Source organism: Rhinopithecus roxellana, chromosome 19 (assembly GCF_007565055.1).
Source record: "Rhinopithecus roxellana isolate Shanxi Qingling chromosome 19, ASM756505v1, whole genome shotgun sequence".
NCBI classification, from domain to species: Eukaryota; Metazoa; Chordata; class Mammalia; order Primates; family Cercopithecidae; genus Rhinopithecus; species Rhinopithecus roxellana.
Window position 1 is genome coordinate 21234549 of NC_044567.1, and position 23777 is coordinate 21258325.

At 45.9% G+C, this 23777-nt stretch overlaps 1 protein-coding gene across 4 annotated transcripts in view; it reads left to right on the forward strand.

The window, feature by feature from the left end:
• Positions 1–23777, forward strand: part of ACACA (acetyl-CoA carboxylase alpha) — a 342596-nt gene that overhangs the window by 49542 nt on the left and 269277 nt on the right. For 2 of the 4 annotated variants that reach the window (XM_030923245.1, XM_030923248.1), the window contains exon 1: positions 9732–9966. The gene's annotated coding sequence lies outside the window, so the exon portion shown is untranslated. Of the gene's footprint in view, positions 1–1239; positions 1358–2813; positions 3122–9731; positions 9967–23777 lie in introns of those variants that run through there. The other 2 variants (XM_030923246.1, XM_030923247.1) reach the window with 2 other exon arrangements.

The window sequence follows — 23777 nt, forward strand, 5'->3', positions numbered from 1 at the left end:
CCAGCCACTGAATTTTTTTTTTTTTTTTGAGATGGAGTCTTGCTCTGTCGTCCAGGTGGAGTGCAGTGGTACGAACACAGCTCACTGTAACCTCCACCCCGCCGGTTCAAGTAATTCTCCTTCCTCAGCCTCCCTCGTAGCTAAGACAGAGTCTCCACTCTGTTGCTCAGGGTGAGTGCAGGGGGCAGTGAATTTAGTAACGACACAATTTCCTTTTTTTTTTTTTTTTTTTTGAGACGGAGTCTCCCTCTGTCTTGCCTAGGCTGGAGGGCAGCGGCGCAATCTCGGTTCACTGCAACCTCTGCCTCCCGGGTTCAAGCGATTCTCCTTTCTCAGCCTCCCAAGTAACTGGGACTATAGTTGTGCGCCACTACACCCGGCTAATTTTGCATTTTTAGTAGAGATAGGGTTTCACATGTTGGCCAGGCTCACCTTGAACTCCTGTCCTCAGGTGATCCACCCACCTCGGCCACTCATAGTGTTGGGATTACAGGCATGAGCCACCGCACGTGGCAATCACAATTTCTGAATCAAGTAAGGATCCATATGCACTCTGTTCTGTATTGAGCACTAATAGGAAATGAAAGAACAGGAACATGGAGAGAAAGGGCACAGTAATATTTTCTGTGTGCCTACTATCTTCCAAGCTGTGTGCCAGAAGCTTCACATTTTGGTCACATCATTTCATCCAAAACACCACCTTAGAAGGTAGGCTTTATATCCTGAATATAAGATAGATATATATAATATAGATAAGGAAACTGAGGCTCAGAAAGGGGTCACTTCCTCAAGGTCACAGAGCTAATTAGTGACAGAGTCAGGATTTAAAGCATGGTCTGTCTGATTAAAGAGCTCAAGCTGTTTACAATACAGAGCACAGAGAAGGTAGAGTTGCTGCCGCCCTTGAGACTGACACTGCCAATACCAAGAATCAGTTCTTCTCAGTTTTGCTTGCCTCTATTCACCCCCAAAACTATGTTATTCAACTGATTATGACCATCTTGTTCATTGATTGAAGCTACATTTCCTTTTCATGGATTTTTTTGTTGTCTTTAGTCTTTCTTCCTTTTTCTTTTTCCATTCAGAAAATTGGGCACATCAGCACAATAGGTCCACTGATAAACAAGATGTGTGGTGGAAAATAACTTTCTACCTGCAGGTCTAGGAGTTAACCAGAGGTGAGAATTTTTTTTTTTTTTTTTTTTTTTTTTTTTCTGAGGCAGTCTTGCTGTCACCCAGGCTGGAGGGCAGTTGCACAATCTTGGCTCACTGCAACCGCCGCCTCCCGGATTCAATGAATTCTCCTGCCTCAGCCTCCCAAGTAGCTGGGATTACAGGCGCCTGTCACCACACCTAGGTAATTTTTGTATTTTTAGTAGATGCAGGGTTTCTCTATGTTGGCCATGCTGGTCTCAAACTCCTGACCTCAGGTAATCCTACTGCCTCGGCCTCCCAAAGTGCTGGGATTACAGGCATGAGCCACCACGTCCAGCCCAGAGGTGAGATTTTTAAAAAGACGTGACATTCATATGTTTATTGCGGCACTCTTCACAATAGCAAAGACTTGGAACCAACCCAAATGTCCATCAGTGATAGACTGGATTAAGAAAATGTGGCACATATACACCATGGAATACTATGAATCATAAAAAGGATGAGTTCATCTTCTTTGTAGGAACATGGATGAACCTGGAAACCATCATTTTGAGCAAACTATCGCAAGGACAGTAAACCAAACACCACATGTTCTCACTCATAGGTGGGAACTGAACAATGAGAAAGACACAGGATGGGGAACACACCGGGGCCTGTCATGGGGTAGGGGAAGAGAGGAGGGATAGCATTAGGAGATATACCTAATGTAAATGACGAGTTAATGGGTGCAGCACACCAACATGGCACATGTATACATATGTAACAAACCTGCACGTGGTGCACATGTACCCTAGAACTTAAAGTATAATAACAAAAAAAAAAGATGTGACATTGTGAAATCTTCTGCCCTAAGATATGACATACAGGAAAATTTTAATACAGAAGGTATTAAAAGGATAAAATAAATTGAATGATGGCTCAAGTTTTCTTGACGATAAAGGCTCTACAAAAGTATTAATGTTATATTTTATTATGTATTGTGTTTCATAGATAATAAAAACAATAGAGAGTGAAGGTAGAAGACAATGAAGTAAATATGTAGCAGGAAAAACCTGAACCTGATATAGGAATAATGGAGACACTAGGAAGTCTAAAGAGAAGGTAGGGACAGGGGCAGGAAATAAACTTGCCAGGAGCATCTTCATGGCTTTAGAGGAAAGTGAAGTCGGGGATGGCTAGGCTATAAAGCTGATCAACATAAAATGTCAGAATCCTATGATTGGGCAAGACCCAAACAAGTCATCTTGTCCATTTTGCTGTCTTTTTTTTTTTTTTGAGACGGAGTCTCGCTCTGTCGCCCAGGCTGGAGTGCAGTGGCACGATCTCAGCTCACTGCAAGCTCCGCCTCCCAGGTTTACGCCATTCTCCTGCCTCAGCTGTCTTTAAAGGCCCTTTAAAATTTCTCCAGGCATTTTAGTTGTGGTGTGTAGGACTTAGAAAGGGATTTAAAAAAACATATATATTGCAGGCATCATGGAGGAAGAAGCTAAGATTTGGTAACTGGCTGAAGTATAGAGACTGGAAGTATTTGCTATTGGATAAGGAAGGAGTGAGAGCAGAAATGCCACGTGAAAACCCTGTGTCCATGTGAAAACATTGTGGGGAGTCTCTACTATTCACGCTGTCCTTCATTGTGCAATTCTACCTTTCATCATTAGGACCAGACTTATAAAGTGGCCTCCCTGAGGACATTTTCTGACCTTATGTTATGAAGTTCCTTCAGGCTCTTAATTCTGGATAAACTGGAGTGATTAACAAGAGCAAAGAGACATAGTATTCAGACAAGGACTTTGGGTCTTATTTTTCCTTTATATCACAACTGGAGCCACAATTGTGGGCAAGGCACTGACTTTCTTGATGAATTCTGTCCATCTGTAAAGCAGCTAAATATCCCACTGGAGGCTTTGCCTCTCAGAGACAACGTGAAGACGTATAAGCAGGCACCAGGAGCAGAGTGGCCTCTCAGGTACAGAGCTAATCTTTATTTCAGTCAATGAAGTGCTTACTAATAGAAATACCTAGTCCTACTCAAAGAGCTATAAAAGGGGGTAGCAAACTATATGAGATGGTCTCTGCCTTCAGGATTTAACTGGAGAGCTAAAACCAGTATGCAGACAAAAAAATGATATCCTAATTAAATTCTGAACTGTGGGCCAGGCACAGTGGCTCCCATCTGTAATCCCAGCATTTTGGGAGGCAGAGGTGGGAGGATCATTTGAGGTCAGGCGTTTGAGACCAGCCTGGCCAACATAGTGAGACTCTGTCTCTACCAGAAATACAAAAATTGGCTGGGCATGGTGGTGCACACCTGTGATTCCAGCTACCCGGGAGGCTGAGGCAGGAGAATCACTTGAACCCAAGAGGTGGAGGTTGCAGTCAGCAGACAACGTGCCACTGAACTCCAGCCTGGAAGACAGAGCGAGACTCTGTCTCAAAAAAAAAAAAAAAAAAAAAAAAATTCTGGCTGGGCACAGTGGCTCACACCTGTAATCCCAGCACTTTGGGAGGTGGAGGTGGGCAGATCACGAGGTCAGGAGATTGAGACCATCCTGGCTAACACGGTGAAACCCCATCTCTACTAAAAATACAAAAAATTAGCCGGGCATGGTGGCGGGCACCTGTAGTCCCAGCTACTCAGGAGGCTGAGGCAGGAGAATGGCATGAACCCGGGAGGTGGAGCTTGCAGTGAGCCAATATTGTGCCACTGCACTCCAGCCTGCGCGACAGAGCAAGACTCCGTCTCAAAAAAAAAAAAAATTTCTGAACTGTGTGGTGTGACCATATTGCCACAAGAATTCAGAGGAGAGAGAGATCAGTGAAAGCTGGAGAAGTAAGATAAATCTTGGAGAAAATGGGACTTCTAAGGACTAGAAAGATTCAGAAAAACAGGAGAAAAGTTGGACAAGTCTGCCACCATAAACAAAGGTATAAGGATAAGAATAAGCATGGCAATTGCCAGAAGCCAGATTAAAGTATAACTATTGGTGGCCAGTAGGAAATAATATCCCAATAATTCCTCTATCCTCTGTCCTAAAGACTGATCACTGATCTTGTTATCTACAGAATTTGGATTCATGGTGAGACAGCCCCAGGACAGGGGGCTCTTCATGGTTTTCTTTTCTTTCCCTTTCCCTTTTTCCCTTTCCCTTTCCTTCCCCTTCCCCTTCCCCTTCCCCTTCCCTTCCCCTTTCCTTTCCTTTCTTTCTTTCTTTTGAGACGGAGTCTCTCTCTGTCTCCCAGGCTGGAGTGCAGTGGTGCTGTTAGCTCACGGCAGCCTCTGCCTCTTGGGTTCAAGCGATTCTCCTGCCTCAGCCTCCTAAGTAGCTGGGATTATAGGTGCCCACCACCATGCCAGGCTGATTTTTGTACTTTTAGTAGACACGGGTTTTTGCCATGTTGGCCAGCCTGGTCTTGAACTCCTGACCTCAGGTGATCCGCCTGTTTCAGCCTCCCAAAGTGCTGGGATTACAGTCATGAGCCACCATGCCTGGCCTCTTTTCTTTTCTTTTTTTTTGAGATGGAGTCTTGCTTTGTTGCCCAGGCTGGAGTACAGTGGCACAATCTCGGCTCACTGCAACCTCTGTCTCCTGGGTTCAAGTGATTCTCCTGTCTCAGTCTCCCAAGTAGCTGGGACTACAGGCACATACCACCACGCCCAGCAATTTTTTTATTTTTTATTTTTATTTATTTATTTTTTTTTTGAGACGGAATCTGGCTCTGTCGCCCAGGCTGGAGTGCAGTGGCCGGATCTCAGCTCACTGCAAGCTCCGCCTCCTGGGTTTACGCCATTCTCCCGCCTCAGCCTCCCGAGTAGCTGGGACTACAGGCGCCTACCACCTCACCCGGCTAGATTTTTGTATTTTTTTAGTAGAGACGGGGTTTCACCGTGTTAGCCAGGATGGTCTCAATCTCCTGACCTCGTGATCTGCCCGTCTCGGCCTCCCAAAGTGCTGGGATTACAGGTTTGAACCACTGCGCCCGGCCTATTTTTATTTTTTTTGACAGAGTCTCTCTCTGTCACCCAGGCTGGAGTGCAGTGACATGAGCTCAGCTCACTGAAACCTCTGCCTCCTGGGTTCAAACAATTCTCCTGCCTCAGCCTCCTGAGTAGCTGGGATTATAGGCGCCTGCCACCACACCCCGCTAATTTTTTGTGTTTTTAATACAGACGGGGTTTCGCCATATTGGCCAGGCTAGTCTTGAATTCCTGACCTCAGGTGATCCACCCACCTCAGCCTCCCAAAGTGCTGGGTTTACAGGCATAAGCCACCGTGCCCTGCCGCAAATTTTGTATTTTTAGTAGAGACAGGGTTTCACTATGTTGGCCAGGCTGGTCTAGAACTCCTGACCTCGGGTGATCCACCCGCCTTGCGCTCCCAAAGTGCTGGGATTATAGGCGTGAGCCACCGTGCCCAACCCATGGTTCTATTTTCTATTAAGGCACTTTCTTTCCTCCCTTGATTCAACTCAAGTCTGACTTGAGAGACTTTCTTGTCCTAAGAGTGACAGGTATTGAAGGCCTTGTTCAACAGAGACTCTGGCAGCAAAGAGGGGAACAATAATGACAAATCTTAAATGACTGTTCTCAAACTTCAGGGTGATTAATTATTAGGGATGCTTTAAAAAAAGAAAAAGTCGGCCGGGTCCAGTGGCTCATGCCTGTAATGCCAGCACTTTGGGAGACCAAGGCGGGTGGATCACAAGGTCAGAAGTTCATGATCAGTCTGACCAACATGGTGAAGCCTCGTCTCTACTGAAAGTACAAAAATTAGCTGGGCATGGTGGCCTGCACCAGTAATCCCAGCTACTTGGGTTGGGAGGCTGAGGCAGAAGAATCGCTTGAACCCAGGAGGCGGAGGTTGCAGTGATCCGAGATCGTGCCACTGCACTCCAGCCTGGGTGACAGAGTGAGACTCCATTTCAAAAAAAAAGAAAAAGAGAAAAAGTCAACCAGGTGTGGTGTCATGTCCCTGTAGTCCCAGCTACTTGAGAGGCTGAGGTGGCAGGATCGCTTGAGCACAGGAGTTGAGGCTGCAGTGAGTCGTGATTGAGCTGCTGCACAAAAAAAAAAAAAAAAAAAAAAGGGCTGGGAATCTGCATTTTTAACAAGCACCCTAGTGTTTTTTTCTTCAGGTGGTCAGTGGGACATACTTTGAGAAACGATGCCCTAATCTAAATATTTGACCTAAAAATGCCAAATGAAGCTGCCTGGACAGTGGCGCATATAATGTTTATATATATCTGGGTTTATCAATTTTTGAGAAATTATCTTTTCTCATCTATTGCTATTACAAATTCATATGGCTATCCTCTAAAGAGTGTGACACAGACACTGTTTTAATGTGTTAGTTTTGTCTTCTTAAATAGACTATACTCACCTCGAAGACAGGGACCTCTCATACTTTCCTGACTTTACCCACAGGAAGAAAAGAAAGCAACTTTAAGGTTGGAAGGTAGCTGGGCTGCTCAGGATGAATCCCTAATACCTTTACATCACCTTGAAAACCCTGGAAGTCATATATTTGGGATTTTGTATTCGTTTTCTAGGGCTGCTATAACAAAGTACCACAGACTGGTGGCTTAAACAACAGAAATGCATTTCCTCACAGTTCTGAAGGCTAGAAGTCCAAGATTAAGGTGTCAGCAGTTAGTTTTTTTTCTGGTATTTTCTCCTTGGCTTGAAGATGGCCATGGACGCCCTATGTCTTCATAGGATGTTCCCTCTGTGTGTGTGTCTGTGTCCTCATCACCTTGTCTTATAAGGACGCCAGTCATACTGGATTAGGGCCCACCCTTATGACCTCATTTTAATTTAATTACTTCTGTAAAGACTTTGTCTCCAAATATACTCACATTCTGAGGTACTAGGGGTTAGGACTTCAACATACGAATTTTGGGATACAATTCAGCCCATAACAGACCTCTAGTGTCAGCTTCTAGAAATGTACCACTCATCCTTCTCTTCCATTTGTTAGTCTCATATAGTAAGTTATCTCCACCCTTTGGTTCTCCTCCCCCGCCTCTTACATAATAGCTTGTGTAGCAAGAACTCATGGAGCAGCTCTAAAGAACCTACAGTAGGGATGGGCAGGTTGTGGCATGCACCAAACACCATAACACTCAGGGGTTGCTGAAATTCCAGTTGTACTGTCTTAAAGACACAGCTCTTTTCTCATTCTCTGCCCAGCTGTCTTAGCATTTGGTGGTAACAATTAGATTATTAGATCCTCTGTAAGTGACCTTGGTATCGTAACTCATCCTTCCTTAATTTTTTTTTCACTGTAGCTTTTATTAGGCCTTTCTTTGGCTAGTTCTTTAGAAAGCTCAATTATTTAAAATAGAAAGCTCAATTATTTAAAATAATCAGTGAGGTCAAAAGCAGGACATGCAAGGGCTGGCTGAAATTTCACATAAGGACAGTTTTTGAGGGTAAATCCCTGGTTTTGTAGAGCTCCTAAAGCTGGTAAACAGCAACACCATTAAGAATCCTAGGGAGACTTGGCGTGGTGGCTCACGCCTGTAATCCCAGCACTTTGGGAGGCCAAGGTGGGCGGATCACGAGGTCAAGAGATCGAGACCATCCTGGCCAATATGGTGAAACCCCGTCTCTACTAAAAATACAAAAATTAGCTGGACTTGGTGGTGCATGCCTGGAGTCCCAGCTATTCGGGAGGCTGAGGCAGGAGAATCACTTGAACCTGGGAGGCGGAGGTTGCAGTGAGCTGAGATTGCACCACTGCACTCCAACCTGGGCAACTCCATCTCAAAAATAAAAAACAAAAAAGAATCCTGAGGAAAGAATTCCTATTACTTAATAGGATCTAGGAAAGGTAAAACAACAATAAGAGGCAACCTCATGGTTTTTAGTTATTTCCAAAGTCACTCCCTTCATGTCAGCTTCAGAGACTGCTGTTATGGAAAGACAAGGCTTCCCTCTTCCCAGGCCATGTTTTTCAGTCAGTCAAATCAAACATCTTACTAAACCAGGAAGTCTTGCTCAATTATCTTTTTCCCCCCTACCTTTGTCCAGCTGATAGATATCTCAGTGATACAATTATTGTGAAATATGAATCACTGTTCTGTAAAGTCCACATCTTCTTTCCTATGTTCTCTGCTTCCAATCCCTGTTATTTAATTAATTTATTTAGAGATGGGGTCTTTTTACATTGCCAGTGCTGGGGTGCAGTGGCTACTCACAGGCGCAGGCACAGCACACTACATATAGCCTTGACCTCCTTGCCTCAAGCCATCCACCCACCTCAGCCTTCTGAGGAGGTGGGACTAGAGTCCAGGTACATACCACCGTGCTTGACCCTATTATTTTAAAAATGAGTTGATAAATTCTTGGGGAAGCCCCACCTAGTGGGATTATGAGGGCTCCTGGATGAATATTGTTCCCTGTTGGACCAATCTTTTCCTCTTCCTGCCTCGGCTTCGGCCAATAACTTCTTACCTGGGGCATGTATTTCTATCCTATTCACGTTTTACCCTCTGGCATAGAGCTTGTTCTCACCTGTCTTCCTCTGCACTTCTGGCCTTCCTCACAAGTTTGTAAGCATTAAGAAGGTGCTGTGCATGCTTCATTAAATTCTTCCTTGTATGGGTTGAGTTCACCCTGTTCTTCTCAAGCGCAATTTTCCCCAAGTTTCTTCCCTAAGCAATGTTTGTATTGTGTTGGGACCCCTTCCAGTTATTATTAATTTTCAACACACAGCTACCATGAAAATCTTGCTATGAAGTAACTGGCGAAACTACAGACACGGATTGGCTTCCTCTCAAAGGCTCGGCGTGCCCACAGTGGAGGACGGGAAGCATTCTCCAATCCGAAAAGTCTGGAACGCTCTGGCAACTACTTTGCTCAGGGCAGGCAGAAGACGGTGGTTCTTTGGTACACTCCCCTTCTTAACTGAGCTTCGTTTACTGAAGCTTCTCCTCAACACGCCAGGATCCAGCATGTGTAACACCTTTCGAGTCGGCTGTCTTGGGGCTGAGGAGCGAAACGGGGGGCTGGTTATGGAGTTCCAGCATGGGGTTACTTAGCCCGCCCAGGCTTGCAAACCAGCCAGCGTGATGAGGACAGGTGGTGGACGCGATTGCCCACCTCTTGTTAATGTGTTAGGATTTAACAGACAATTAAACGGGCCCGCACGCCGCCTGCCCCACTCAGCCCGCCTTAATTCTGGGTTCCCTTTCCCCCCGCTACAGGCCGGCTAGTCCCGGTCCCTCACTTGGGACGCCTCTGTCCCTGATGCGAGGCGCATGCTGGACCGCTTCCCCCACTCCCCTCTCCGCCAGGAGGAGGAGCCGAGGGGCTGGCCCCGCACCCGACTGTGGCGGAAGGGGCCGCGAAGGCCGGGCCACGGGCGCCACGGCTGCCCAGGGCCCGCCCGCGGCCCGCCCGCCCTCTAGCCGCTCAGCCCCGAATGGCAGATCCGCGCTCGGACCATCGGCATCGCCTCACATCGCCCCGCCCCGCGCCGCCCTCCCATTGGCTGCCGCTGAGCTCGGGGCCCGCGCCTGGCCCCCCGGCGGCCCTGGCCGCGCCGCAGCCCGGAGCGGGGTCAGAGGTGAACGGCCTGGAGTAACCCCGGACGTAGTCACCTCATGGGGCTCGCCGGCTGAGGTGGGAGGCAGGGGCGGGGCGGGGGCGGGTCAGGTTCCCTGAAGCCCCGCCCCTTCTCCGTGTGCTGGGCCGGCCTGGTGCTGCGCGCCTGTCAGCCATCGCCGGAGCCGCCGACTTCTCCTCCCGCCCAGCAGTGTCTCCACGCAGGTCCTCCGGAACCGCCCGACCGCACACGTTGCCACCCTGAGGTGAGGTGACGACCGGCTCAGAACCTGTGACCGGGGGCCTGGAGAAGCTGGGGCCAAGGGAGGGGCGGCGTTAAGCATGGGGCCGCCTCCCATCCTCCGCCCGCCCGCACGCGGCCTGGGCTCCACACCATCCAGACCCGGTGCCGGGCAGCCTAACCCTTCCCGCGGCTCTGAGGCCTTGAGGTCCCCTCCCTAGAGACATGGAGAGGTCTGGGGTCTCGGGAGGTGGGAGCTCAGATCCGGAACTGGGAGGCGTACAACTCAGGGCTCCTCTAGAAAGGGGCTGGGGTTTCTCCCTGGCGCTCGCCCCCCACCCCTCCCAGCTCCAGCGTGGTGTGATTCCTTCCAGACCCCTCTCCAATGCGATTCTGGGCTCGGGAGAGAGAGAAGACCACGTGGGAAGGGGGCGTTGCGGGTTGGGTCTTGATTGCATTGAAAGTCCTCTCTCTCTTGCAGGGTGAGGTGTGGGTTGCAGACCTCACTTGCTCTCTCCGTGCCTTTGTATCGTGGCGAGAGCCAGGGCCAGGCAGGTTGTCCCTGCCAGTTCCTGTTCCCAGGATTTTATTATGTTATCTGCGAGGGACGTAGTAAATGTACATGCCTTTTGTTACTCTCTCCCCGTTTGCCATGCTGATCAAGGGAAGTTACTGGAAACAGGACGTAGGAAGCTGATGTGAAGCTAATGATTTCACAGGAAAATGTGCGTGAAGGCCCTACCCGGATCGGGGCCAACATTAGTTTGGATTTGGAAGTGGGAGAGTGGACACTCATGGACACTTGAAATCAGCTCTAAAAATCAGGGACTTAGTGTAGGCCTTGTGGGTTTTATAGAGGCATTTAAGAATATAACTGCTCAGGAGAAATACTTTAATTTCAGATATTTTTGTTTGGGGGTTTAAGACTGGAATAAAAAAAAGACCCTAGGCCTTCCTAATTCCGTTTCTACTTAAGCGATGTTTCAGTAATTTTTAATGTGTGGATAAACCTAATAACCACATCTTCAGTCTCAGAAGTTTATTTCCTTGAATTTTCTCTCTGTTTCCATTCATTTTTTCCCTCCCAATTCGGTAGTATAGATTGAGAAGCATGCTTTCTTTGGTTACATGGTCTCTTCTCCCTCAGCAGGGAGGAATACTCATATTTGTCCCTTCTTGAGCGCGATGCCCTGGATGTCTGTGATGAGAAGGATTTCTGTGCTGCTTATTTGATTGGCACTTTTCAGGAAAGCATTGTGGCCTAATAGAGCAGGACCACCGTTTACCTATCCAGATAGATGCCTGCTTGCTACAATAGCAAGTTTCTTCCCACTTCTCTTGCCTCAGTTTCTTCATTTCTCAATAAAACTGAATGCATAACAGGAGGACTGATGTGAACCCAAGAATATTAAACATTTTAAAGTGGGCATATGAAAGATGCCAAAGGTAAAGAATTTATGAAGCCATCTGTGTTTACTAGTGTTGTAGAATTTTGTTGTTTTGTTTGTTTGAGATGGAGTCTTGCTCTGTTGCCTAGACTAGAGTTTCTTTTTTTTTTTTTTTTTTTTTTTTTGAGGCGGAGTCTCGCTCTGTCGCCCGGAATGGAGTGCAGTGGCCGGATCGCAGCTCACTGCAAGCTCCGCCTCCCGGGTTTACGCCATTCTCCTGCCTCAGCCTCCCCAGTAGCTGGGACTACAGGCGCCCGCCACCTCGCCCGGCTAGTTTTTGTATTTTTAGTAGAGACGGTGTTTCACCGTTTTAGCCAGGATGGTCTCGATCTCCTGACCTCATGATCCGCCCGTCTCGGCCTCCCAAAGTGCTGGAATTACAGGCTTGAGCCACCGCGCCCGGCCTGTTGCCTAGACTAGAGTTTCTATGGTGTGATCTCGGCTCACTGCAACGTTGTCTCCCGGTTTCAAGCGATTCTCCTGCCTCAGCCTCCTGAGTAGCTGGGATTACACGCATGTGCCACTATGCCAGGCTAATTTTAGTATTTTCGGTAGAGACAGGTTTCACCATGTTGGCCAGGCTGGTCTCCAACTCCTGACCTCAGGTGATCCACCCTCCTCGGCCTCCCAAAGTGCTGGGATTATAGGCATGAGCCATCACGCTGGGCTTGTTTTATTTTGATTTACCAGTGCATAAATAGAAATACATCAAGCATAAGATTAAACCGCTTTTTAAAAAGGAAGTCTTGGGAAATGGTGGCATTTATCTTAGTGAATTTATAGTTCAATAACTAGGTAATGATGAAGACCTGGTATTGTGAAAGCCAGCCTCGGAGAACACTCTCTCCTCTGATGTTGACCTCTCTAAAGTGCTGTGAGCAGGTTCAGGTGTACATCACTGCGTAACACTATTTCCTTTGCCGTCAGTGATTGGGAAAATTTTTATACCTGTCATGTGGACTGGTTTAACAGGTCTAGGGCTAGTGTATTTCTTTCTTTAAAATCTTTTTTTCCTTCATTTGGACGGCTAATATCCTAATAGTCTTAGTTTGGGAAAGAAGTGAATTAAAATAGAAACTGTGGAATAATACATTAGAAATTAGTATTTTCAATTGTGGGAAGAGAGGAGAATCCTTTTGTAATTCAGAAAATAAAGTTATGTCATTATCTAACATGTTCTTAAAGATTAGTAATTGTAAGAGCTGCCGGGCATGGTGGCTCACGCCTGTAATCCCAGCACTTTGGGAGGCTGAGGTGGGCGGATCACGAGGTCAGGAGATTGAGACCATCCTGGCTAACACGGTGAAACCCCGTCTCTACTAAAAATACAAAAAATTAGTCGAGTCCCAGCTACTCGGAATGCTGAGGCAGGAGAATGGCGTGAGCCCGGGAGGCGGAGCTTGCAGTGAGCCGCGACTGCGCCACTGCACCGCAGCCTGGGTGACAGAGCGAGACTCCGTCTCAAAAAATAAAATAAAATAAAGTAAATTCTAGGAGCTATGTGTCAAGCATCTTTCCAAACCCATAAAACAGTAAGATTACAACAAAGCGAATAAACACTAGAAACTCATTGGCTAAAAAAATTCCTATTAACTATTGAGGTAATTGCCATTAATCTTCTACTTTAACAGATTATTAACTGTTTTTTTTTTTGTTTATTTCAATTTAATTTAATTTTATTATTTTTTGGAGTTGGAGTCTCACCCTTTTGCCCAGGCTGGAGTGCAGTGGCACAATTTCGGCTCACTGCAACCTCCACCTCTTAGGTTCTAGCAATCCTGCCTCAGCCCCCTGAGTAGCTGGGACTACAAGGTGTGTGCCACCATGCCCAGCTAATTTTTTGTATTTTTAGTAGAGACGGGGTTTCGTCATGTTGGCCAGGCTGGTCATAAACTCCTGACCTCAGGTGATCCTCCCGCCTCAGCCTCCTAAAGTGTTGGAATTACAGGTGTGAGCCACCGCATTTGGCCTCAATTTTATTTTATTTGTTTATTTATTTATTTGAGACAAGAGTTTCGCTCTTGTTGCCCAGGCTGCAGTGTAATGGTGTGATCTTGGCTCACCGCAACCTCCACCTCCCGGGTTCAAGCGGTTCTCCTGCCTCAGCCTCCTGAGTAGCTGGGATTACAGGCATGTGCCACCATGCCTGGCTAATTTTTTTGTATTTTTAGTAGAGACGGGGTTTCTCCATGTTGGCCAGGCTGGTCTTGAATTCCTGACCTTGTAATCCACCCGCCTTGGCCTCCCAAAATGCTAGGATTACAGGTGTGAGCCACCACGCCTGGCCACTTTATTTTTTATGTATTTATTTATTTTTTTGGAGATGGAGTCTCACTTTGTCGCCAAGGCTGGAGTGCAGTGGCGTGATCTCAGCTCACTGCAACCTCCACCACTCAGGTTCAAGCAATTCTCTTGCATCAGCCTCCCAAGTAGCTGGGATTACAGGCGCACGTCACCATGTCCAGCTCATTTTTGTATATTAATAGAGATGGGGTTTCACCATGTTGGCCAGGTTGTTCTCTAACTGACATCAGGTAATCTGCCCGCCTTGGCCTCCCAAAGTGCTGGGATTATAGGCATGAGTCATTGCACCTGGGCTTCATTTTTAAATGTTTTTTGTTTTTTATTTTTTTAGAGATTCTCTCGCTGTGTCACCCAGGCTGGATGGAGTACAGTGATGTGATCATTGCTCACTGCAGCCTCGACCTCAGCTCAAGCATTCCTCCCACCTTACCTTCTGGAGTAGCTGGGACTGCAAGTGTATACCACATTGCCCAGCTAATTTTTAAATTTTTTTGTGAGATAGAGTGTAAGTCTCACTTTATTGCCCAGACTGGTCTCAAACCCCTGGCTTCAAGTGATCCTCCCACTTCAGCTTCTCAAAGTGTTGGGATTACAGGCGTGAGCCATTGCACTCAGCCTATTTCTTTAATTTTAAAAAACCGTAATGAGTACTGTATTCACTTGAATCTAATGGACTATTTGAAGGTGATATTAAACAGGTAGGAAACTATGACAAATAGTGTCATAAGGATGTTGCACTTACACAGAGTGTAAATCTGATAAGGCATTAATTCTTATGAGTTTAGCTGGTCAAATTTAGTTAAGTGTGCTCTAATGATGCAGTTCTCTTACTAATTTGTTACTTTTTCAAGCTACCATTGGGCTGTCTAGTCTCAGGATGTTTAAGGAGGCAAGTGAAAAGTGGCTTCAACAAGGGCTATTCAGTGCCCTACCTAAACGTTGGTGGCCCCAATTGGTCTTGCCTTCCAATGGTGTTGAGACTTAGACTCATTCCATCCTTTTAGCATGCCATACTCATGCTATTTTATATAAAGAACCACAATAACGTTTACTATTCCATGACATCAGGACTGGAAATTGCATGGCAGTACTATTTATGGAGTGGTTATTTCAGACAGAATAAAGTTGTATAAATTCTTTTCTTTATTTTAAGGCAGGATCTCTCTCTGTCATCCAGGCTGGAGTGCAGTGCTGCAAACATGGCTCACTACAACCTTGACCTCCTGGACTCGATCTTCCCACTTCAGCCTCCTGAGTAGCTGGGATCACAGGCACATGTCACCATGCCTAGCTAATTTTTAAATTTTCTGTAGAGATGAGGTCTCACTGTAATGCTCAGGCTGGTTTTGAACTCCTAGGCTAAAGCAATCCTCCTGCCTTGGCCTCTCAGAGTTTTGAGATTACAGGCATGAGCCACCATGCCCAGCAAAGTTTGAAAATTCCGAATGAACTCATGGAGTTTGAAAAAGCAGACTCAGTTTTGGGGAATTTTTCTCAAAAAATATAAGGCCTCATTTATGAATATTTGGTTATCCCTTCTGATAGAACTAGAGTATAATACTCATTAATGAAGTTCCTATAAAATTATCTTCTTTTTTTTTAGATGGAGTCTCACTCTGTTGCCTAAGCTGGAGTGCAGTGACGTGATCTCAGCTCACTGCAACCTCCTCCTGGGTTCAAGTGATTCTCCTGCCTCAGCCTCCCTATTAGCTGGAATTACAGGCACACACCACCATGCCTGGCTAATTTTTGTATTTTTAGTAGACGGGGCTTCACCGTGTTGGTCAGACTGGTCTTGAACTCCTGACTTCAAGTGATCTGCCAGCTTTGGCCTCCCAAAGTGCTGGGATTACGGTTGTGAGCCACTGTGCCCAGCCTGTCTTCTGTTTTTATAAACAGACTTTGAATCTGTTCTTAGTTGTGTGTATATATTTTACACATATGCCAAGATGAGGAATAGTAGGTTGATAGGAGCTTGATTAGTTTTTAAGTTTATCAGGAGTAATGTCAGTAGATTAGCAGCAAGAAGGTGAATTGCTGGGTCCTGTTTTATGCTTTAGCATTTAGAGGTATTCCTGGCCCTGGCAAAGCAAGCTGTTTGATTTTACTTTGATTCTACCTCAAAATTCAATAACTTAATAGAACATTTAGTACTGGAAAGTGCCTAAGGGATTTTCTTTTCCAGTTTTCCACTTAATATGAGAGAATATTTTATCTGATGTACATTTGAAAGTTTCCAACTATAGGCACATCTGGCTTAAGGCATCATGGGGCAACTGATTTTTGGGAGTTCTTCATAATTTTCGACTTAAAACTGGCTCCTGAAGACTGCATAGGATGTTGTAACTACAAAGGAATTAGGAATTTTTGCCTTAACCTGTAAATGTCACCAGCATAGGTCTCTGTTAGGTAATATAAAGTATAATGCCTTAACATATCCATAGGACTTGGAGGCAAAAAAATTCAGCAGCATTTCCTTAAGGAAGAAATTTCTTTCCTTTCCTTTTTTTTTTTTTTTTTTTTTTTTAATAGGGTCTCACTCTGTCACCCTGGCTCGAGTGCGCTGGCATATAATGGGTCACTGCAGCCTCAACCTCCCAGGCTCAAGTGATCCACTCACCTCAGCCTCCCAAGTATTCGGGACTACAGACACACACCACCATACCTGGCTATTTTTTTTTTTTTTTTTTTTTTGTTTTGTTTTTTTGAGACGGAGCCCAAAAAAACAGGCTGGAGTGCTGTGGCTGGGTCTCAGCTCACTGCAAGCTCCGCCTCCGGGTTTACGCCATTCTCCTGCCTCAGCCTCCCAAGTTGCTGGGACTACAGGTGCCCGCCACCTCGCCCGGCTAATTTTTTGTATTTTTTTTTTTTAGTAGAGACGGGGTTTTACCGCATTAGCCAGGATGGTCTCGATCTCCTGACCTCGTGATCCGCCCGTCTCAGCCTCCCAAAGTGCTGGGATTACAGGCTTGAGCCACCGCGCCCGGCCTGTTTTTTTTGTTTTTTTTTTGTTTTTTTTTTTTTTTTTTGAGACGGAGTCTCGCTCTGTCACCCAGGCTGGAGTGCTGTGGCCGGATCTCAGCTCACTGCAAGCTCCGCCTCCGGGTTCAGGCCATTCTCCTGTCTCAGCCTCCCGAGTAGCTGGGACTACAGGCGCCGCCACGTCGCCCGGCTAGTTTTTTGTAGTTTTTAGTAGAGACGGGGTTTCACCGTGTTAGCCAGGATGGTCTCGATCTCCTGACCTCGTGATCCGCCCGTCTCGGCCTCCCAAAGTGCTGGGATTACAGGCTTGAGCCACCGCGTCCGGCCCCTGTTTTTTGTTTTTTAATTTTGGTAGAGACGGGGTTGTGTCATGTTGCCCAGGCTGGTCTCAAACTCCTGGGCTCAAGCGATCTTCCTGCCTCAGGCTTCCAAAGTGTTGAGATTGTATAGCCGTGAGCCAGTTCTTTTCCTTGAGACTCTGGTTTTCTTTAAATGCAGATCTATGAAATAAAAATTTGAGCATAAATTGATTTCATCCTAGAACTTTCTGAATTCACAAAATGGCATTTTACCTGGAGGCCTCTAAATGTTTCTAGAGGATAATGTTTGAAATAATGACTTAGTTTATGTCTGCTAGTTTTGTAACTCAAATATTCGTTGTAGCCTGGCCAGGTGCGGTGCGGTGGCTCACGCCTGTAATCCCAGCGCTTTGGGAGGCTGAGGTGGGCGGATCACAAGGTCAGGAGATCGAGACCATCCTGGCTAACACGGTAAAACCCCGTCTCTACTAAAAAACATACAAAAAATTAGCTGAGTGTGGTGGTGGGTGCCTGTAGTCCCAGCTACTCAGGAGGCTGAGGCAGGAGAATGGCATGAACCCAGGAGGCGGAGCTTGCAGTGAGCCAAGATTGCGCCACTGCACTCCAGCCTGGGTGACAGAGCGAGACTCCATCTCAAAAAAAACCCAAAAAACCAAAAAAAAAAACATGCAGCCTTTGAAAGCCTAGTGTTTACATGGCATTATGAGGCATTGAGGGTGGTGGATCTATATCAATTAGAAGAGGCTGGGCATGGTGGCTCACATCTATAACTCGGGCACTTTGGGAGGCCAAGATGGGAGGATTGCTTGAGGCCAGCAGTACAAGACCAGCCTTGTTAACATAGCAAGACCTCCATTTCTCTCTTTTTTGTTGTTTTTGGAAGAGAGAATAACTTTCCCCAGCCTCATCTAGGAGATAACCCAGAGTCAATTACATAGTAACCCATGTTAAAGAAATAAGTGAATAACATTTCAGTTGTCTGGCTAAATACTCTGACAGATACGAGATAAGGGATCATCAGAGTAGCATGGAATTAATTGAGGAAAGCTTTTTATTAAACTTATTTAAAATCTTCAGTTGACAATATATTCATGTGGTTCAACATTTTGTTTTGTTTGTTTTTTTGAGACAGAGTCTTACTCTGTCACCCCAGATTGGAATGCGGTGGCAGGATCTTGACTCTGCAACCTCTGCCTCCTGGGTTCAAGCAATTCTCGTGCCTCAGCCTCCTGAGTAACTGGGCTTACAGGCATATGCCACCATGCCCAGCTAATTTTTTATATTTTTAGTAGAGACGGGGTTTCACTATGTTGGCCAGGCTGGTCTTGAACCCCTGACATCAGGTGATCCTCCCATCTCGGCCTCCCAAAGTGCTGGGATTACAGGCGTGAGCCACCGTGCCCAGCCTGGTTCAACATTTTATTTTATATTTTATTTTATTTTGAGACAGAGTCTTGCTTTGTTGCCCAGGCTGGAGTGCAGTGGTGTGATCTCAGTGCACTGCAATCTCCACCTCCCAGGTTGAAGCAATTCTCCTGCCTCAGGTTCCTGAGTAGCTGCGACTACAGGCACGCTCCACCACCCTCCTCTAATTTTTGTATTTTTAGTAGAGACAGGGTTTTACCATGTTGGCCAGGCTGGTCCAGAACTCCTGACCTCAGATGATCCGCCCACCTCGGCCTCCCAGAGTGTTGGGATTACAGGTGTGGGCTACTGCACCTGGCCTGGTTCAACATTTTAAAAGCACAAAAGGGGGCCGGGCGTGGTGGCTCATGCCTGTAATCCCAGTTTCACCGTGTTGGCCAGGCTGGTCTTGAACACCTGACGTCAGGTGATCTGCCCACCTTGTCCTCCCAAAGTGTTGGGATTACAGGTGTGAGCCACCGCGCCTGGCTGTTATTATTTCTTATTTCTTTTTAATAATTATCGGATATTTTAATTTATGTTTAGTGTTATTAATTTCTTAATAACTTCTAGAGATTTTATGCATTTTCAAGCAAATATATATATTCTCTCCCTCCCCTCCAACTATTTATTATACAAAACTTTTTTTTTTTTTTTTTTGAGATGGAGTTTCGCTCTCGTTACCCAGGCTGGAGTGCAATGGTGTGATCTTGGCTCACCTCAACATCCGCCTTCCAGGTTTAAGCGATTCTCCTGCCTCAGCCTCCCCAGTAGCTGGGATTATGGGCATGTGCCACCTCGCCCGGTTAATTTTGTATTTTTAGTAGAGACAGGTTTCTCCATGTTGGTCAGGCTGGTCTCAGACTCCCGATCTCAGGTGATTTACCTGCCTCGGCCTCCCAAAGTGCTAGGATTACAGGCACGAGCCACCACACCTAGCCTGAAACACATTTTTTGGATTGTTCCTTGTTTTGTTTTCGAGACTGGGTCTTGCTCTTTTGCCCATGCTGGAATGCAGTGGTACAGTCACGGATCAATGCAGCCTCAACCTCCTGGGCTTAGGTGATCTTCCCACCTAAGGATCCTAAATAGCTGAGACTACAGGCATGCGCCACTACACCCAGCTAATTTTTTCTGTTTTTTTTTTTTTTTTTTTTTTTTTTTTTTTGAGATAGGGGCTCACTATGTTGCCTAGGCTGGAGTACAGTGGTGCAGTTATGGCTCACTGCGGACTTGACCTCCTGGAATCAAGCAGTCCTCCCATATCAGCCTTCTGTGTAGCTGGGACCATAGGCATGTGCCACCATGCTCAGCTAATTTTTAATTTTTTTATTTTTTATAGAGACGGAGTCTCACTTTGTTGTCCAGGCTGGTCTTGAACTCCTGAGCAGTCCTAATGCCTCAGCCTCCCAAAGTGTCAGGATTAGAGGCATGAGCCACTGTGCCTAGCCTGTTGTATACTTCTATTGCATCACATCCAGAGGTATATAAAGTCAGTTTGTCCTAATATTGGTGATATATAGTTTGAATACTTAGTTAAGATGGTATCTGTCAGGTTTCTCCATTGTAAAAATACCTTTTCCCTTTTGTAATTAATATGTAAGAATATGGCCAGGTGCAGTGACTCACGCCTGTAATCCCAGCACTTTGGGAGGCTGAGGCAGGCGGATCACTTGAGGTCAGAAGTTCGAGACCAGCCTGGCCAACATGGGGAAATCCCGTCTCTATTGAAAATACAAAAAAACTAGCTGGATGAGGTGGTGGGTGCCTGTAATCCCAGCTACTCGGGAGGCCGAGGCAGGAGAATTGTTTGAACCTGGGAGGCGGAGGTTGCAGTGAGCTGAGATCGGGCCATTGCATTGCAGCCTGGGCAACAGAGTGAGACTGTCTCAAAAAAAAGAAAAAATAAATAAAGATATGTATATATACATACACACATGTGTAAGAGAGATATATATGTAGGATATATCTTATATATGTAAAATATATATGTAAGATATGTGTATATATAATATATATGTTATATATATGTAAGAATATGTTGTTTTCACTAAGCATGGTGGCTCATGCCTGTAATCCCAGCACTCTGGGAAGCCGAGGCAGATGGATTGCTTGAGGACAGGAGTTTGAGACCAGCCTGGCCAATGTGGCAAAACCTCATCTCTACTAAAAATACAAAAATTAGCCAGATGTTGGGGCAACACACCTGTAATCCCAGTTACTTGGGAGGCTGAGGCACGATAATTGCTTGAGTCTGGGAGGTGGAGGTTGCAGTGAGCCGAGATCACACCACAGCACTCCCATCTGGGCAACAGAGTGAGACTTCATCTCAAAAAAAAAAAAAAACTAAATAATAATAATAAAGAATATGTTGTTTTCTGAAAACCCTTTATCCAGTGGTTTTAACATATATTTATGGTATTTGCCAATATCAGTTATTGCATTGGTGTTTGTAAAGTGAATTATGTTTTCTAATTGCATTATTCTCAGAGGTAATTATTTTGAGATTTTGCTATCTGAAAATATGTCCTGTCCTCACAATTGATCAGCAACCTGTTGTGTCTAAAATTCTACATTGAAAATAATTTTCCTTCAGAATTTTGAAGGCATTGTTTAATAACCTTCAAGCATCTGTTGTTATTTCTGATAAGTCTGAAAGGCATTCAAATTCTTGATCATTTGTATGTGAACTTTTTTCTCTCAGGAAGCTTGTAGAATCTTTTCTTGTGTTCAGTTTCTGAAATTTCAGTTATGTGCCTTGGTGTCCGTTTTTATTCATTATGGTAGGCACTTGTTGGGCCTTTGAAATCTATCAATGACCATGGCAATCTGGCATGATTACCAGATTAAAATTTTTGCCCTATGTTTTGTTCTTGCTTTTGGGAGCTTCCGTTGGACCTTCTGAACAGGTTCTCTAATCTTCTTTTTCTCTCCTGTTGTTCATCACTTTGAATCCTTTTTTTTTTGAGAGACGGAGTCTCACTCTGTCGCCCAGGTTGGAGTGCAGTGGTATGGTCTCCGCTCACTGCAACCTCTGCCTCCCGGGTTCAAGCAGTTCTCCTGCTTCAGCCTCCCAAGTAGCTGGGATTACACGTGTGCAGCACCACACCCGGCCAATTTTTGCATTTTTAGTATGGTTGGGGTTTCACCCTATTGGCCAGGCTGATCTTGAACTCCTGACCTCAGGTTATCCGCCTGCCTTGGCCTCCCAAAGTACTGGGATTACAGGCATGAGCCACCACACCTGGCCTTCTTTGACTTTCTATTCTGATTTGTGAAAGCTTTTCTTCAATCTTCTGAGTTTTCTTCTGAGTTTTTTCGTTGCTGTGATCATATTTTTAGCTTTTCAAAATTCTTTCTTATTAAATTTTGTGTATATATATAAATAGGGATGGCATTATGCTTTATTGCTCAGGCTGGTCTGGAACTCTTGGACTCAAGTGGCCCTCTTGCCTCAACCTCCCAAAGTGTTGGGATTACAGGTGGGAGCCACTGCACCTGGCCTAAAACAGTTATTTTAAAAATATTTCAGACCAGCTGTGGTGACTCACACCTGCAGTCCTAACATTTTGGGAAGCTGAGGCTGGAGAATCGCTTGAGCAGGAGGTTGAGATCAGCCTGGGCAACATGACAAAATCCCATCTCCACAAAAATTACAAGAAAGCTAGCTGGGTGTGGTGGTGTGCACCTAGTCCTGGCTACTCAGGAGGCTGAGGTAGGAGGATCACTTGAGCCCGTGTATTAGTCTGTTTTCACACTGCTGATCAAGACGTACTTGAGACTGGACAATTTACAACATAAAGAGGTTTAATGGACTTACTGTGCTATATGGCCAGGGAGACCTCACAATCATGGCGGCAGGCAAGGAGGAGCACGTCATGTCTTACATGGATGGAAGCAGGCAAAGAGAGAGCTTGTGCAGGGAAACTCCCGTTTTTAAAACCACCAGAACTCGTGAGACTTATTCACTAACACGAGAACAGCATGGGAAAGACCCACCCCCAGGATTCAATTACTTCGCACCAGGTCCCTCCCATAACACGTGGGAATTAAAGAGGAGATTTGGGTGGGGACACAGCCAAACCATATCATTCAGCCCCTGGCCCCTCTCAGGTCTCATGTTCTCACAGTTCTAAACCAATCATGCCTTCGCAACAGTCCCTCAAAGTCTTAACTCATTTCAGCCTTAACTCAAAAGTCCACAGTCCCAAGTCTCATCTGAGACAAGGCAAGTCCCTTCTACCTATGAGCCTGTAAAATCAAAAGCAAATTATTTACATTCTAGATACAATGGGAATACAGGCAGTGGGTGAATATAGCCGTTCCAAATGGGAGAAATTGACCAAAACAAAGGGGCTACAGGCTCCATGCAATTCCATAATCTAGCAGGGCAGTCAAATCCATTTTTTTTTTTTTTTGAGATAGAGTCTTGCTGCAGCCCAGGCTAGAGTGCAGTGGCACAATCTCGGCTCACTGCAAGCTCCGCCTCCCAGGTTCACGCCATTCTCCTGCCTCAGCCTCCCGAGCAGCTGGGACTGCAGGTGCCCGCCACCACGCCTGGCTAATTTTTTTGTGTTTTTAGCAGAGACAGGGTTTCACCGTGTTAGCCAGGATGGTCTTGATCTCCTGACCTTGTGATCCAACTGCCTTGGCCTCCCAAAGTGCTGGGATTACAGGTGTGAAACCTGTAATTTAAGATTTGATTGCCTGGCCAGGGCAATCAAATCTTAAAGCTACAAAATGATCTCCTTTGATTCCGTGTCTAACATTGAGGTCATGCTGATGCAAGAGATGGGTTCCAATGGTCTTGGGCAGCCCCACCCCCGTGGCTTTGTAGGATAGAGCCTTCCTCCTGGCTGCTTTCATGGGCTGGCATTGAGTGTCTGCAGCTTTTCCAGGTGCATGGTGCTAGCTGTTGGTGAATATTATCATCCCGGGGTCTGGAGAATGGTGACCCACTGCTCACAGCTCCACTGGGCAGTGTACCAGTAGGGGCTCTGTGCAAGGTTCCACCCCATCTGATTCCCTTTTGAAACTGAATGACTTTAACAGCGCCCAAGTTACCTCTTGAATGCTTTGCTGCTTAGAAATTTCTTCCACTAGATACCCTAAATCACCTCTCTCAACTTCAGAGTTCCACAAATCTGTAGGCCAGGGGCAAAATGCTGCTAGTCTCTGCTAAAACATAACAAGAGTCATCTTTGCTCCAGCTCCTAGGAAGTTCCTTATCTCCATCTGAGACCACCTCAGACTGAACTTCATTGTCCATATCATTATCAGCATTTTGGTTAAAGCCATTCAACAAGTTTCTAGGGAGTTCCAAGCATTCCCACATTTTCCTGTCTTCTTCTGAGCCTTCCAAACTGTTCCAGCCTTTG